Source organism: Fukomys damarensis, unplaced genomic scaffold, assembly GCF_012274545.1.
Source record: "Fukomys damarensis isolate Sample0158 unplaced genomic scaffold, DMR_v1.0_HiC HiC_scaffold_26, whole genome shotgun sequence".
In the NCBI taxonomy this organism is placed as follows: Eukaryota; Metazoa; Chordata; class Mammalia; order Rodentia; family Bathyergidae; genus Fukomys; species Fukomys damarensis.
In genome coordinates, this window is record NW_022900938.1 from 19,251,966 (window position 1) to 19,262,933 (window position 10,968).

The 10,968-nt window shown below is 44.7% G+C and overlaps 1 pseudogene; it reads right to left on the reverse strand.

Annotated features, from left to right (window-relative positions):
* Nucleotides 1-212: 212 nt before the first annotated feature.
* LOC104850222 lies at nucleotides 213-1,445 on the reverse strand (annotated as a pseudogene).
* Nucleotides 1,446-10,968: the final 9,523 nt, after the last annotated feature.

Here is a 10,968-nt window from a genome sequence, read left to right on the forward strand (position 1 = left end):
CTGGGGGCAAGAGCATACCCCAAAGAAAAGGGTGTCTAAAATGCTCATGGTTCCTTCTTTTGCCTCAAAAAGTGACATTTATTTAAAGAAAAAAAAAAGGACAAAAAAATGACAAGATGTCCATCCCTTGGCTCCCTTCCACCCTCCCTCCAGCTGCTCCTCAGCCCCCCAAGATTGGACTCTGATTGGGGTAGGCAGTAGGACAGCCTCTCTCACATGAGATCAGCAACATGAAGGGGCATCTCTTCAATGGTGGTGTTATAGAAAGTCTCCATGTCTTGAAGAGTCCTTTTGTCCTCTTCTGTCACTGTGTTAATAGCCCCAGCCTTACAGATAAAACGCCTACCAAGACCTAGCCTGTGGATATTGTTTTCCCTGTTTGTGGGAAGATCATTGTCAATGACTGAAGAAACCTGCTGCACATCAATGCCCCCGGCCAGCAAGTCAGTGGTAATCAATGCTCTGCTAGAGACAGCCCATAACTCCCTCATGACCACATCTTGTACCTTCCGGTCCATCGCTATGCATGGCAGAGAAGGTGAGGTCTTGGGCATGCATCTTCTCAGTGAGCAAGACGTTAGTGGAGATAACTGCCTGGGTGATGGTCAGGGTTTCATACAAGTCACACGATATGCCCAGCTTCCGTTCCTCTTGTTTCACACTGATATGTGGAATATCAATATCATATCCATATGACATAGAATTGGTGGATACCCTTCAAGGTAGACTCTTTCTTCTTGACAAAAGTCCACACGGGATCCTTCTTGGACTTCTGGTCACCTCAGAAGGCACATCAAAAGGCATTGTAGCTGACAACAAAGCCACGTGAGTGTTGCTGTTGAGCTTTTGGAATATGTCATAAATCTGGTCCTTGAATCCATGATTGAACATTTCATCCGCTTCGTCTATCACAAACATCTTGCTGTATTTGGGAGACAGGTATCTCCAGTTAAGCATATGAAACATGTGGCCAGGGGTTCCTACGATGATATGGGGGGCTTCCCTCTGCACTTTCTGTACCTCATCATACATGTCGATGTCCCCAAAACAGGCACGACACAAGGCACCCATGTAATCTCCTGATGCCGTGACCACCTTTTGTATCTGTTAAGCCAGTGCTCGAGTGGGAGCCAGAGCACAAACCTGGGCAGCCTTTAGCCTAACTCAATGTGCTGCAGAGCTGAGTTGGCGGATGTAGCTGTTTTCCCTGTCCAGACGGCTCCAGCAACCACATCATCACGCCTGATACAAGGAAGAATGGCACGCTGCTGGACAGCAGAGGGTTTCTCAAGACCACAGGCACAGATGCCCCGGAGGAGGGACTCCGAGAGGTTCGAGTCCTCGAAGCTGTCAACAGCCTCATCCCAGTTACTCTCCATGACTCCTTCAGGTTCCATCCCATCTGGGCCATCGTCTCTGGAGCAGGAATCCCGATTCGCAGACATGATCCTTGGAAACTAGCTTCAGTATTTATTTCTGAAGCGCCCTTGCTGTTTTCCCTCTAGACTTTCCTCAGGAGGGAGCGTGGGGGTTTTTACACCCCAGAAAAATTAACCTGAGCTAAAACTAGGGCAAGTGAAGCCTGGTGGGTATGCTTTTTCTTTTGCAAAGCAGGCAAGTGGAGAGAAAAAAAAAAAAAAAAGTACACCATCATTGGCAGATTGCTCTCAGCAAAGAGGACATAGTGTAGTCGAAGCTTTAGTGGTTGACCTCCCGAAGTTCTCCCTGCCCTTCCTGCCCATGTACCTCTTGGAGCCTTCATGAGCAGGGGTGTGTAAATGCCCCAGAGCAGAGAACCCTGCGCTAGTTCAACTCCACCATGATTATTGCAATGTGCTCCTGTTCATCTTGAATTAGTGAATTGAGTGACTGAATGCAGAACAATCTCCCAAACCCGTATTCTTCCCACCACTACATCTGATACTGCTCCAGGTGGCTACAAACCAATGGTCTGAAGCTCTGTGACCACTGGGAATTGGCCAAATTCAGTGTATTATTATTATTTTCATTGTGATCCAGCATCTTTTATTTCACAAAACATGAATGTCTCAACTTTTTTTTTCTCCCTTGAAAAGAGCACTGCCTTTGTTCTCATTGCCCCACAAGAAAAGAGGGGATCACAGTTTCTCATTTTCATATAGTCCTTGCTACCAAGCAGCAGTGTAGCCCAGGCAGGCAGCTCTTTAGAAAAACAAAAGCTAAAGAAATAGGTGGGCCTCTGTCTTGGAGTTCTGAGTTACACCCCACTGGAGTGGGAATGGGGTACAGCTTCAGTACAAGATTCTCGGGCCCATTGCATCTTCTCCCACAGGCAGGAATTTGAATGGAAATTGCTGCTCAATGTTGTCAGGACTCCTCTAAATATTTCGCTCAGAGAGTTATGCCCAACAAGGGAGTTTGCCCTCTGGGCTGTGTTTCTGTTGGGCCAGGAAAGTGAAATTCTTACCTGAGAAAAACTTGTTTCAGAGTGTCTGGTCCAGGATTCACACACATGACAAGATACAGATTTTTATCTGGCTACAGAGTAGTGCTGAGAGGGCGGGGAACACAGGGCAGGGCTTTGATCTTGCCTTAATGACTAGAGGAAGTGTTGAAGTATTTTCCCAAATTTTCACTCTTCTGCACTGGTGTGAAGTGTGCTCCAGGGTTGCAGAGGAATGGGTTCTGGGCAGTGGAGTGCATTCCCTCACTCTTGTGAGCTGTCTGGGCCCCTCCTGAGCAGCCTCCCGCCTGCCTGCCTTGCCCCAAGAGGGGTGGTGACTCTTCTGGAGATTCAAGCTTTGGCCTCAGTGGTCACTGCCTAGGGTGGACGGAAGGGGGCCGAAGCTCTCCTGGGGCACAGACTCCTTGCAACTCCCTTGGGGAGTGAAAAACTAGGTTCCAGGATTCAGCAAGGGTGAACAGGTAGGGACTTTTTCAGTTTTTATTTTATTATAGTTTGGTAAATCGGAGTGTGTAGGAAGCTGTCTTGGTGCAGGATTGGCATTATTTTTAGCATTTCTATCCTGTGAAGTGACTCCAAATTGTGACAAATCCAAGACAGGAAAACTGCAGGCACCTTGATGGGATGGAGTTGTTTGTCGAGGTGCTGGATAAATAGTGACATGGTTTCCTCCGAGAGGGTTCAGCCGTAGCTCCATTCCTCAAACGGGGCCAGAAGACTGAGAGGCCTAAGGAATGCCAGGCCCTGTGTCATCTGGGTCAGAGGAAAGGCCTGAAGTCGAAGCGGTTTTATATTTCTGGAGGGGAACTGGGACCTGAGGAAAGTGATGTGGTTAATTAGGAAAAGCCGACAGGGACTTCTCTTCAAGGAGAAAAGACACTGTATATATGAAGTGATGTCAAACAGGAACAGAAATACATTCAATTGTGGTATGAGCCTTTGGAATAGTAACACTTATAAAGTACTCATGGGGGACAGACAGCAGTCTACTAGCTGCCTTTTAATGTAGCTCGTTTTGATTTTTTTCATAAATTGTTTTGTTTGACCTGGAGGTTGGGTCTTTTTATATAAACATTATACTGGAATTTTGAAAAGAAGATGGATGGTATTAGAGGGCTTGGGCTGAAGGAATTAGGATGACTTGAGCGATAACAAAAAAGGAAAAGCCAAAAGGAAGAGCAGAGGCTGATGAGAGAGCTGGGTAAAGGAACAATCCAACTAGGACTGGTGACTTTAGGGCAAGAGGCAGCGGCTGCACTCTGGGGCTAGTCACCACTCTGCAGTTGACAGTCAAGGGCATGTCACACTTGACTCACAGTTTTGAAATATATCAAAATTGTTCATTACATTTAGAAGCTCAGCGACGTCACAGCACAATTTGGCGTCCTGAGTTCTCTAGGAAAATCAGAGGAGCTGCAAACTCAGGCCATAATCCTGTGTGTTAATAATTGGGTTAATATGAGGGTTGTCTGGGTGCACATAGCACTCCTGTGTGCCACACTTTCGGCCACCTCACTCACCCACCTGCTCTGTCGGTGTGGACGCTCAGTTTGTGAGCTCCAGGCTCAGCCCGAGGGGTCTGGAGGAGCTGGATGGCCACCGCCTGGCTTCCCGGGAGACGCAGGTCTGTGCTGATGCTCGTGTGGACCCCTCTAGTCACTGCAGGAGTAACCGCCTGAGGGCTGAAGGGACTCAGGACTGCTACCCCCAAATACAGTACCTTGGCATTTGAGAAAACAGCAGAAGCAAGATGGGTGCTCTCGCCTCCCTTGCCCTTCCATAAAACATTCCAGAAGTATCCTCCCTGGGTCCAGAGGAAAGAAACATCCTTACTCCCAAAGCCTGGAGACACAGAGAAGAATCCAAACAAACAGGCCCTGCTAAGCTGTTCTCTGCTTTATTCCCATTAGATCACACCCTCTGTGTCCAATCACACTCTTGCGGGACTTTCCAGTCTCTTGGTCAGTCTTAAGCATAAAAATACACAGCTTTCCCTGTTTCTCTGGGTCTTTATTTCCTTAGTAAGACATCCGTATAAATAAACTGGTTGCTCTTCTCTTGTTATCTGTCCTGTGCACGCCTCAGCTTGGATCTAGTGATGGGTAAGAAAAGAAATCTTCCCTCCTCTACCCGCCCATGGCCCATGTCACAGTGGGAGATTAAGAAAGTTAGGAAAACATATCATGATGTTGCTCATATTGGTGGCGGTTGTAAGCTCTGTTGAACATGTTAACATTAGAAATTGGAAATGGTTCTTAAGAGAAAGGAGTTTGTCCCCCCAAAGCACAAATTACTTCAATCATAATTTTTTATAAGTAGACGTATCAATAAAGCTGTGAGCAGAGTAATCTTCTTGTGCTTAATTTTACTTATTTATTTTGAGATAGGGTCTCACTAATGTTGCCTAGGGTTCTTTTGAATTCTTGGGCTCAAAGAATCCTCCTGCCTCAGCCTCCCAAGTAGCTTTGACTACATGGATGTTCTATTGCACCCGGTCATCCTGTACTTTAAGTAACTCCAGAGGTGCATGTCATTTATGCAGTATTCAGAAAATAATATATTTAAAAATAGGCATTGAAGAATACATATGTATGATAGGCGAAATACTCAGTTCTACCTGAGGTATTTTATTCTCATGTTTGTGGTCTTATGAATTTCATGACTTGGCATTGTTATCGCTTTAACTGAACATATTCCTAGACCTCTGCAAAACAAGGTGATTTAGTACCATCTCAAGGCAGGGGCTGGGGAAAGTGTTTCTTCATAATAAGATAGAAGGCCTTGTGGACACAGACCAGCCTGTCTAGGACATCGGAATTCAAACCCTATCCTTGCACTTTACCAGCTGGTCATCTCATGGATGTTACCTAATTTTTCCAGGCTAATTTCTAAAATGAAGATAATAATACGTTGGACTGCTGTGGGGATTAAAGGATAAATACAGAAGGCACACAGTTTAATGTACAAGACCTAGTTAGTCTCAATAAATGGTGGCTTTTATGATAATGGTGATGATTTGTATTGCTCGTCCTGGAGCCACTTATGGAAGCTCCCAGATTCTCTGGGTCAAGCTAATTATGAACCTATCAAGCTGTGTAGCATCTGGAGAAGACTGCGGACAAAATGCACGGACACGACCGCTTTCATTGCATTCGCTTTCAACACCAGCTCACCTGGGCAAAACATCCATAAAATTGGTGTTTACTGAAGAACCCCAGTGGGTAAGACTAAAATGATCGTTAGCACAAGGGGGTGGGGAGTGAGAGAGAGGGAGAGGGAGAGGGGGAGGCAGAGGCTCCTTCCCTCTCAGCACGTAGTGGAGAAGGAATTTACCTGGAGGCAAAAGAGAGTTAGATGTGCGGATTTCCTGCTGGGCCCTATGGGCCGCGCTGGGGAGCCAGGGCTTGAATGCCTTCCTGAGGTTTGACCTTCTCTCTAGCCTAGAGGCTAAATGAGCCTAATTAAGCAGACAAACAAGCAAGCAAACTAACTTTACAGCCCAGGGGTCTCAGCTAGCAGGGCAGTAGCAATAGCCTTAGCCTTGGCAAGCAGTAACTGTGTTCTCAGGTATCAGGAGTGACTAGGAAAGAGCAGCAGGGTGGGAACACAGCCCACAGTCAGGCCACCTGGTGGGGCCAGCAGCCCGGCTCCAGAGAGAACAGCTCAGGAGCAGAGCGAGAAGCTCGAACACACACATCTTCTCATAGGAGTTGATTTTCTATTAATAAAACTCTGTGATTCATGTGGCCAATATGTTTGCAGGTGGGAGAGCTGGTGCCAGCTTTCTGGGCTATCTAAATTTGGTTCCAGACTGGGTCTTAGAACATTCAAATGCTGACCTTCCCTGTTAAAGGGCACCCTGAGGACCAAGTGCAGGTATGTTCGAGGAGACTCGGCTTTGAGATCTGGATAAATGCAGAGACGACTCCTGCCAGAGAGCTCAGATTGGCCTCCAGACTGAAAGAAAAGAGTATAGACTCTTAAGAACCTCTCTCCCACGTTCCCTTTTTTGGAAGCACCAGAGTGGACTTGGTGGCCCAAAGCAGGTCTTCTGGGGTCCTTTATCCTTTTATGCCCATCTCTACAAGCATCCAGGGCCCTTAATGGCTGTGCCGGATGTTCTCAGTTTCCCCCTGCACACTTGTCCACCCCGCTGCGTGCTCGAGAGCCATCTTGTACAGACTGCATCAGCTGGGCCCCTCCCCCTCTGTTGCATCTGGCCATCAAAGAGGATCAACAAGAGAATTTGTAGTTCATATCCCCGTGCTCCTGCATGTCCCGACCTTGGCCTGGCATCGGCTGGGCTCCTCACGGAAGGCCACAGCTTCTGTCCCACAGCCCTCTGTGGTAAGGTGGATTGGGAATGTCCCCCAGAGGCCCCTGTGTCAAGAGCTTGCTTAGGGCTGTTAGGAAGTGGGAGACCATTGGCTCCTTCCTTTCTGACTGCAGTGGGGTTAACAGTTCACTCCACCACAGGCCTACTGGTCATGATGCACTGCTTCTCCATTGTCCAAGGAAATGGGGCCAGGCAGACATGCGCGGAAACCTCCCAAATGGTGAGCTAAAACAAACCTATCCTCTTTTTAAGTTGATCACCTCAGGTATTTTTGTTATAGAAACAGGAAGCTAACACAACTTCTCTTACAGCTGCAACTGTAACAGACAACTTTCTGGGCCAGATCTATGGCTGCAGAGGACCCAGAACACATTATTGTATCAACTTCCTTTAAACTCTGTCCTTCCTATTGGAAACAGTCCTTTCTGCCTGCTCCTCTAATTGCTTCCCCCGCACGTGGTTGGATACCTTCAAACCAATCCAGTGTCCTCCTCATGAGGGCTGGGATCTTTGCTCACTCCTCCCGCCCCATCCCCCAATGGTACAGACCCCCAGTTGTCTTCCACTGGTGTCTAGCTTTTTCGCCATTTTCCCTGCCCTGTCTTGTCTTGTCTTTCTGAGCCTGTGTTGTGAATGGCACCGCCCACCTTTCCCCTGCTCAGGCTGAGCTGTGGCGAAGAGCTGACTGCCCGAGCCTCCAGTGGAATAACTTAGGCAAAGCAAGAGCTTTGATACCACAAAAAGTGACTTCGGAAGCTTCCTTGGAGTTTGGAATGAAGATTATGAGGTGAAGCTGAACAAAGAATCTTTCTCAAAAAATCTAAAGCAGGAAAAAAAAAATCTAAAGCAGTTGCCCAAAAGCCAAGTATATTGTCTTAGGTTACCCTGACTTGGCATACTACTACTCATTTCTGAGATATTTTCCTACAGTTTGTCAAACTGAATAAAAATACATAATATAAATTTATAAGTGAGTATACGTGGCAGACCACTACAGGATACAGTATACATTTTGCTCCTTATTGAAAGTGTGTACTCTTCAACAGGGAAAGCTAACAGGGCAGACACTGCTGTCCCACTCAGCCTCACAGCAGTGGCTCCCTATAAGGTCTGTGTAATCAACCAACAACCCACCGTTTCCCTACCATGGGTGGAGAATTCTGCAGTGCACGGCTTTACTTTCTGCCATTTAATCTAAGGAGTTCTCTCAAACTCTAGTGGCTGACATGTAGTCAGTAAGGAATAGTTCTGGACTTGGTGCAAAGAACAAAACAAAACAAAAACACCCTAGGCATTTGTGATTGGAAGAAATTTCAAGGAAGTAGTCAGGGAGAGAGCAGGTTGGGAAGAGGGAATTTAGGGCTGGAGTGGAGGCCTTGGAGAACCTGAGGAGTCTCACAAACTTCCTTTCAGTCTTGAGGATTGTCCAAAATTTTTGGCTTGGTAGCTGAGGGAAACAAAGCATGTCATTACTTGAAAGGAGTCAAAGAGAACTAAGACTCTATAGATAAAGACCTTGATGCTATTAGGGGGTGCCACAGACCTGTAAAGAGATTACACTCTAAGGACCTGGTTCACTGACATGCCTGTTTCCAACACTGTACCCACTCTCTGAGCTAAAAGGGCTCCAATAGCCATTTATTTTCTGCTTTCTGTAACGGTTCCCCTGAATATGCCCTGATAAATGAGACAAAGGGAAGAAATAGAATTTTCATCTGGAGCTTTCCAAACAATACTAGCTGCAGCTTTGCAAAAGAGGCCAAAATAAGCAGCTGTCATGCATTCATCAAACTCAGGACTCTCTCAAGTATTAAATCAATTCCGTCAAAGCAGTTTTATTGCTGATGGATGAATGGATTGAGGGAGATGCATAGCTGTAAAAGGGCTTGCGATTTGGACTAGAAAACCTGCCGTGCGGCCCAGTGGCTTGGCGTCATTATTTCAGGGCCTAACACCATTTACTGGGTAGACTGCAGTTCTGTTGCTCCTGGGCTTACTTTGTTGAGTTGCACTATTTTAAAAGTATTTCACTTTCCATCAACTTAAAATCAAATTAAAAATATTTCCATGATTCTGATGTGCTGCGAAGAGCCATAGTCGCTCACTGATCATTAATATTCAGGGAAGGGCTTGTCCCAGCTTCTAATCTTTTGGTGACTATAGCAGAAAGAAGAGTATCTGGGTCTGACTTTATTGTAATAGTTATCTTATTGTTGCTTGAATTAGCAAGTTAACTCTTTAAACATAGGTAACACATTGGGACTCTCCTCTTAATGGCTTATTCCTGAAATCTAAGTGGAGTGAAATTTAAAACTGGGCTCCATTGTGTGTATTAAGGATGACCCAGCATGAGTAAGGCAGACATGCTTATTTTCTGGAGTTGTGATGAATGTATTTTGATTACTTCTTTTCTTTCAGTTAGCCATTATACTTGAGTAATAAGTGGCTGGATTTTTGGACTTTGTCTAGAGCACATGAGAAGGGGCCTCTAGCAAAGTCAGTTGATCATAGTGATTCAACCAAACTAAGCAGCTGCTGTGTACCCCTGAGTTTCTGGGTCTCTAGGGGAGGACCCTGCAGGATGTATGTTTTCTAGGCACTGGCAAATTCAGTAGAGGTTGCAATGAAGAAACTCCGACTTTCCTCTATCTTTATAGAACAACTTTCTTTTGACTGATTTCAAATTTCTTAACTTTAAAATAGCATCCATGTACTTATTCAAGAGATTTTAGTATGGGAGAGTTTGGGTGAGTGAGTAGAATTTCCCAGTAGCAGAACAATTCCCATAGCACATTTGTCCTTTATGGAGGTGCTTTGGATTAGCTATAATGCTGTTCATAAAAGCCAAAAGATTTAACCCCTCCATACATGTTAAACACAGAAGCATACATTATTCTGCTTGGAGAATGCTAGCCAGCTGCCTGAAGATAGTCAGAAATAAATGTGCCTGTATGAAGGGCAAAGCAGGTGGGTCTCTCACCAGAGAGATTGGCAAACACCAATACAAACTACTTTGGGAGACTATGGAGCTTTTGTTAAAAAGATCTTTAAAAATAAGACTGTATTCCCATTGTTCTATAGAGTATTTGTTTTATAGACAGGAAGGAATGGATGGAAGCAGGTTTGTTTTTTTTTTCAATCGGTGCCCAGTGGGGCTTCTTGGGGCAGGTGGGAGAGGAGGATCTTGTGGCGGGCCAGCTGGTGAGTCAGTACAGCCACTTCTCCATCTCGGAGGCAGGTGCTGCTAAACTCAGAAAACAGTTAGGAAATGCTCAACTCTTTACTTGGTTTCAAATTTAGGCAAGAGATGATCAGGAAGTCAGCACTGATGGACAAAAAAAAAAAATTGAAACATTTAGTTGGAAAATATCATCTCCTTTGGTTTGTATGTATGTTATAGGTCTTTGAAAGGACTACTGTGCATGGTTGCTGGTAGGCATTTAATATTTGTTGAATAAATGGGCATAGAGGAGAGTAGATATAGTTAATGAATTTAGCTTATTTATTGCTTGATGTTATTGGGCAAAGGAGTGTTTTGATATGTTTGTTGTATAGAAAAGGAGTCAATTTTTTTCACTTAGAAAGTACCAGATAATAAATATTAAAAGTATGGTATTGTGGATCATACTATACATACTCAATACTGCTATTATGGAGCCATACATAATATATAAGTGAATGGTTGTGTTCCAATAAAACTTTATTTGCAAAGCAAGTAAGTAGCATGTTGGATTTGGGCCCGGAACATACTGTGTTGGCCACTGGTATGGCATCCAGAAGGGATTAGGTCTTTCAGCTTCAAGGCATTTCGAGGTTAATCACAGTGAATCACTGTTCAGTGGGAGAAACATCACTAGTAGTGGCTTATTGTTGTATAAACATTTTGTGTAGGGCCTAGACTTTTATTGCAGAATAGTTGAAAAGAAATCAACCATATGTGTATGTTGGCAAATGTTCATTTTACTTTGCTGTCATTTTAGCAAAGTTTCCTTTCTGCTTTTTAAACTCTTATAAGATGCTGCTACATAGTAAAGTATTGGAAAAATATAATTATCTTTCAGAATATATTTGATTTAAGAAAAGTTCTGTGTGCTACAGATGTGAGGTTGTTGTTTTTTTGTTCACAGAATTAATTCTCTTTCTCTCTTCACAGATATAGGCACTTCTTTTTTTTTTTTTTTTTTTTTTT